This window comes from Lactuca sativa, chromosome 2 (genome assembly GCF_002870075.4).
Source record: "Lactuca sativa cultivar Salinas chromosome 2, Lsat_Salinas_v11, whole genome shotgun sequence".
Classification (NCBI taxonomy): Eukaryota; Viridiplantae; Streptophyta; class Magnoliopsida; order Asterales; family Asteraceae; genus Lactuca; species Lactuca sativa.
Genome location: NC_056624.2, coordinates 11,936,578 through 11,942,890, shown reverse-complemented (window position 1 = coordinate 11,942,890; position 6,313 = coordinate 11,936,578). Strand labels below are relative to the sequence as shown.

General features: G+C 45.3%; 1 non-coding gene across 1 annotated transcript; it reads left to right on the top strand.

Annotated features, from left to right (window-relative positions):
- The first annotated feature begins 599 nt into the window (after positions 1–599).
- LOC111908489 (small nucleolar RNA R71) lies at positions 600–705 on the top strand. The gene has a single exon (XR_002855887.1). It is a non-coding gene; the product is annotated as a small nucleolar RNA R71 (small nucleolar RNA).
- Positions 706–6,313: the final 5,608 nt, after the last annotated feature.

Here is a 6,313-nt window from a genome sequence, read left to right as displayed (position 1 = left end):
GTTGTTCCAGAATAGCAGAATCCGTGGCCTCGTGTTACTTTTCCGATGCTTCCATAAATTTCATTAAAATGGTCTCTAGGTCGGGTTTCTTCTCGGCTGGTTGCTGCTCCTTTTGATAGAGGCCTCGACTTGTCTGCCTATACTTCTCTTCTTTTTGCTTCTTATATTCTTCATATGGCAACCACTCCTTCTTCGGTTTCATCCAGTCCTCTTCAAACTTATCCCCATTAGAGTAGCACACTTGAGCTTTTCTATTCCCAAATTCATCCACGTTGCAGTCCTTGGTCAAGTGTGGACCATTGCATCGCTCGCACCCCACTCTTATGGCGTGTATCGACTGGTCCATTTGTGTTATCCTGCGATCCATGTTATTCAGCATGGCCATGACAGCTGCAATTTCTTCAGTTTGGGCCCCTCCACCGCCTTTGCTTCCATCCTGCCTCGGGTTATGGTATTCGCGGGAGTGTTTCGCGAATTCTTCAATTAGCTCCTTGACCTCCCTTGGATTTTTCCTTGTCAACGGTCCTTGAGAATCAAGGAGTTGTCTTGTCATCACATTGACCCCATCATAAAAAATTGACATCTCTTGCTGCACATTTAGGTCATGTTGCGGGCAGTTTCTGAGTAAGCCCTTGTACCGCTCCCATGCTTCGTACAGTGACTCCCCGGCTGTTGCTCAAAGTTGGCTATTGCCTTCTTGAGTTTGGCTATCTTGGATGGTGGGCAAAACTGATCTAGGAATTGCTCACGCATTTGAGCCCAAGTGGTGATTGTACCCGGTGGGAGTGCTTTTAACCACTCCTTAGCAGCTCCTTTGAAAGTGACTGGCAGCATCCTAAGCAAGACTGTGTTCCTGTTGACATTTGGGACATTGAAGTAATCTGCAATGTCATTGACTTCATCTAGATGCTTAAAAGCATCCTCATGGTCTTTCCCGAAAAATGGGATGTCCTTCAGCGCAGTTAATATGTGTCCCTTCAGCTCGAATGTGGCATTGGCAGGTATTGCGGGTTGGACTAATCTGGGACCCACATCTTCTCGGATCCGTTTTTTGTAAGCTCCCATGGACATTTCTTCAATATCTGCCATCTCGTTCCTTGGCTCGTTCTCGGGTTCAGTCGTGTGTTCTTCAAATTCTGGCTCGGTGTCGCTTTCGTACTCGGTTTGCACGGTTGTATGATCCAAATGCTCAAGATTGCTCTCGTGCTTCGTTGATGAACTTGACTCTCCTGTCTTCTTTCCTGCCTTCCTAGAGAAGGCTGACTTCAATTCTTGCAAGGGCGTCTTTTTCTTGTGAATTGCAGACTCGGGATCTTCTAGTGGTGGCACCAATGGTGTGTTTGAACCTCTGGTCATTAACTCCTGCAACTTGCTAACTAAAACGTAAAACTGGACTAAAATAAGAAAAACTAAAAATGAAATCTCAGATTTCACGTCGTGAGTATACTAAATCTCACGTCGTGAACTCTGTGACAAACAGAACAAAAATTAAACTAAGATAAATAATTAACCAATTAAGCTTTCTGCAGATTTTATTCCTAAGAAAAAAAACGATTAATCTAATGCAACTAAATAAACTAATAATCTGCACCGTTCCCCGGCAACGGCGCCAAAAACTTGATGTGCACAAAAGTACCTACTAATTTTAATATTTATAACCTAACAAACTAAGACTAACTATGCACTTATAGGCAGTGTACCTAGTCAGATTACAATATAGCTTAGGTAAGTCGGGTGTCGATCACAGGGAACGGTGTTACTAATTAACCTAATTACTATTAAATTAACCTAATTTATTAATAAATTTAATAAGGGGGTTTTATCTGATTTTGCAAGATCAGATGAACTTAATCAAATTAATAAAAAAACACTCTTGCTTAGTTGAATCCACTTCTTCCTTATGGCTAGCTAATGATTATGGGTTATTAAGTTGGGTTTTAGTTATATTAGTAATTTAGTTCTATCTTACCAATAAGTAACTAATTCATGTTAAACCATGTATGTTCACACATAATTAAACACAGAACTAATTATGAATGTAGATATGCTATGTAAGATTTGTTGTATAAACGCAATTATGATCACAATTCACGTTCTCTAGCACAGCTAAGATTTATTTAGCCTAATTACTAACTAAGATTGGTCAATCCTAGCTCTAACAATTCAATGTTCACTAAATTATTAGGTAAACAAGTTCATGTAGTTTCATGGTCACTAAGCTACACAGAACATGCAATCTAGCAATTAGATAAGCAAATAATAACATGCTAGGTTATACAAATCAAACACAAGCAACTCTTACCAACTTAAATTAATCCATAAACATATAACTATTCATAAGTTCAAAGCTTCATCTAGCTAAGCAAAAGTAGCTAGATTTAGCTGCTCATCATAGTAATTAAACTAACACAGCTAAAACTAATGAAAAACATGTTTATAATCAACTAAATATAAAACTTTACTTCTTTTGGTGTTGAAATCCCTCTTCCAGGACCTTCCTTCTTCTCTGAAACGTCTCCTGGAACTCCTTTTCTTCTGCCAAAAGTTCCTTTATTCGTAATAATAGAAGAACTTATATAATCCTCAAAAACCTACGCCACGTCGTGGCCATATGCGCCACGTCGTGGGCTGTAAGTAATACGTATCCTTCAAGGAAATCCTCTGCGTCGCGATGTTTATCTTCTGGAACACCCATGCCACATCGTGAATTAAGTTCTTATTATGAAATTATTATTTTCTTGTCTTCCAAGCCTCCCATGTTCCCTATTTTGTCACCTCTGGTCCCTCTCTTCGAAAATCCTTTGTATTGACTGAAAATATCAATTAAAACTCATAAGTATCACTATTCTGCACATATTATCAATTTATTAATAAAAATGCACTTAAATACTGCCTAAAAATAAGTATAAATATGGCAATATCATAGCTCTTCTGCCGACTCTGCGCAGTCTGCAGTCTACTACGAACCTGCTGAATCAACTCGGTCGTCTTGAGCACCACCTCCGTGCTCCCAATGACTCGATGACCGACCTCGCCCCAACAAATCGGGCTCCTGCACTTCCTCCCATAAAGCATCTCAAAGGGAGGTTGATCAATGCTCGCATGATAACTGTTGTTATACGAAAATTCCGCTAACGGAAGATACGTATCCCAACTGCCACCGAAGTCTAGGAAACATGCCCGGAGCATGTCCTCGAGAGTCTGAATCGTCCTCTCGCTCTGCCTGTCCGTCTGAGGGTGGAAAGTGGTGCTGAAATGGAGACGAGTACCCATCTCGTCGTGAAACCGCTTCCAGAATCTGGATGTAAAACGGACGTCTCAGTCTGACACCACCGATACCGGCACTCCATGACGTGCAACTACCTCCCGCACATAGATATCAGCTAACTTCTCCGCCGATATGCTCTCCTGGATCGGTATGAAATGAGCACTCTTCGTCAACCGATCCACTACTACCCAAATCGAATCTACCCCACGTGCGGTCCTGGGAAGCTTGGTGATAAAATCCATGGTGATGTCCTCCCATTTCCACACGGGAATGTCTAACGGTTGCATCTTGCCGTGAGGCCTCTGGTGTTCTTCCTTGACCTTCCTGCAGGTCAGGCACCTCTCTACATACCAGGCGACATCCCGGTTCATGCAGGGCCACTAGTAATCGGTTCGAAGATCTCTATACATCTTCGTCGTCCCTGGGTGGATAGAAAATCGAGACTTATGAGCCTCGTCCATCAACACCTGCCGTACTCCACCCCCGTACGGTACCCACACTCTCCCATGAAGGGTCAACAACCCCCGACTATCATAATCAAACGAAGCTACTCGGCCCACTATCCTCTCGCACTTCTGTCTCTCCTCCTTGAGGCCCTCAACCTGAGCCTCCCTGATTCGTTCCAACAACGGAGTAATCACTGTCATCCTTAGACATAAGTCTCTGATAGGGGCTGCTGTCACCATGCGGCTTAGGGCGTTGGACACTACGTTGGCCTTCCCTGGATGGTAAAGGATTTCACAATCATAATCCTTCAGCACATCCAACCACCTCCTCTGCCTCATGTTTAGACTCGGCTGATCCATAAGGTATCTCAAACTCTTGTGATCCGTGTAGATGGTACAACTGACCCCATAAAGGTAATGTCTCCAAATCTTGAGGGCAAACACCACCGCCCCCAGCTCTAAGTCGTGGGTAGGATAGTTAGCCTCGTGAGGCTTCAACTGTTTCAAGGCGTAAGTTATCACATGCCCTCGCTGCATCAATACTACTCCCACACTCGTGATTGAGGAATCACAGTAGACTACAAAATCCTCTATTCCCTCTGGCAGGGTAAGGATTGGAGCCTCACACAACCTCTGCCTGAGGGTCTCAAACACCGCCTACTGCTCAGGCCCCGAACGAAACACCACCGACTTCTCGGTCAATCAGGTGAGCGGTACTGCTATCTTGGAGAAATCATGAATGAATCTTCTGTAATACCCTGACAAATGTAGGAAGCTCCGAATCTCGGATGGAGACTTCGGGACCTCCCATTGCATCACGGCCTCTATCTTGGCCGGATCTACTAAGATACCCTTCTGGTTGATGAGGTGACCTAGGAACTGCACCTCACGCAACCAGAACTCGCACTTGGAGAACTTTGCGAAAATTCTCTCCCTTCTTAGAACTTCTAGCACCTCCCTCAGGTGCTCCTCATGCTGCTCCTGTGTCTTGGAATACACCAAGATATCATCTATGAATACTATCACAGACTGGTCCAGCATCGGTCTGCATACGCGATTCATGAGATCCATGAACGCGGCTGGAGCATTAGTGAGCCCAAAAGGCATCACCACGAACTCGAAATGATCATAATGGGTCCTGAAAGTAGTCTTCTACACATCTTCACCTATGACTCGCATCTGGTGATATCCGGAGCATAAATCGATCTTGGAGAAACAAGACGCCCCCCTGAAGCTGATCAAACAAATCATCTATCCTCGGGAGGGGGTAACGGTTCTTCACCGTTACCTTATTCAACTCCTGGTAGTCTATACACATACGGTGCGGCTTATCCTTCTTCTTCACAAACAGGTTCGGCGCTCCCCAAGGTGAACTACTCGGCCGAATATAACCCTTGTCTAGCAGCTCCTGCAACTGCATTGACAACTCCTTCATCTCAGGGGGAGATAGCCGGTACGGTGCCTTAGCTATCGGAGCCGCACCAGGAATTAGGTCAATCCCAAACTCGACCTGCCTCTCAGGAGGTATTCCAGGTAAATCCTCTGGGAATACATCCGGGAAGTCTCTCACTACCGGAACATCATCAACTGTCGTCTTGCCCTTCTCCCGGGCATCCAAGACATAAGCTACATAACCGGTGCAACCCTACTGAAAATAGCGCCTCGCCCTCGCGGCTGAACAAAAAGCTGGTCCACGCTGTGGCCTCTCGCCCTGAATCACTAACTCTCCCCCACTGGGAGTGCGAACCCTCACTAGCTGCAACTCGCAATCAATCACTGCCCCATTGGGACTCAACCAATCCATGCCCACTATAACCTTATTCCCTCGCAGGGGAATAGGGACCAAGTCCACCGAAAACTGCTCGTCGAACAACTGAAGAGAACATCCTCTATGCATCCTGGCGACCCTCACGGTCCTGTCATCTGCTATCTTGACCTCTAGTGGACAATCCAGCTCCCCTAGAGCTCTACTAAATATCTTGCTAAGCGCTAGCAATACAAACGATCGGGTAGCCCCCGAATAAAATAATACTGTAGCAGAAATGTCGTTCACATAGAACGACCCTATACAAAACATGTAACCATAAGCAATAATCAATAATAATATAGAGATGAAGGGAAGATACATACCCATCACCACATCAGGAGTCGCTTGTGCCTCCTCTGCTGTTATCTGAAAAGCTCTCTACTCTTTGCCACTGGTGCCTCGGCTCGGCCCTGTCGGCCATCTGTAATCCTCAATGTAGCAGGGGCAGGTGCAACCACCTTCCCTGCTGCAACTAAACTCGGACACTGGGAATTTTTATGTCCCCTCTGATTGCACTGAAAGCAAATTAGATCTGATGCTGCAATAGTGGTAGCAGGGTTCGTACAATTCCTGCTCAAATGCCTAGTCCGACAGCACTTGTAGCAGCCGGAACTCCCTGCCTTGCACACCCCATCGTGCAATCTCCCACACTTTCCACATCGACCGTGGCTCTACTGACTCCTGGATCTGTGATCTGAAACCTTGGGCTTTTTGCCCGAACTACCTATACCCTAAACCGCCTCCGGTTTCCTCTTCTTCTCCATCTCGAGGTCAATCTCCCTCTCCCGAGCC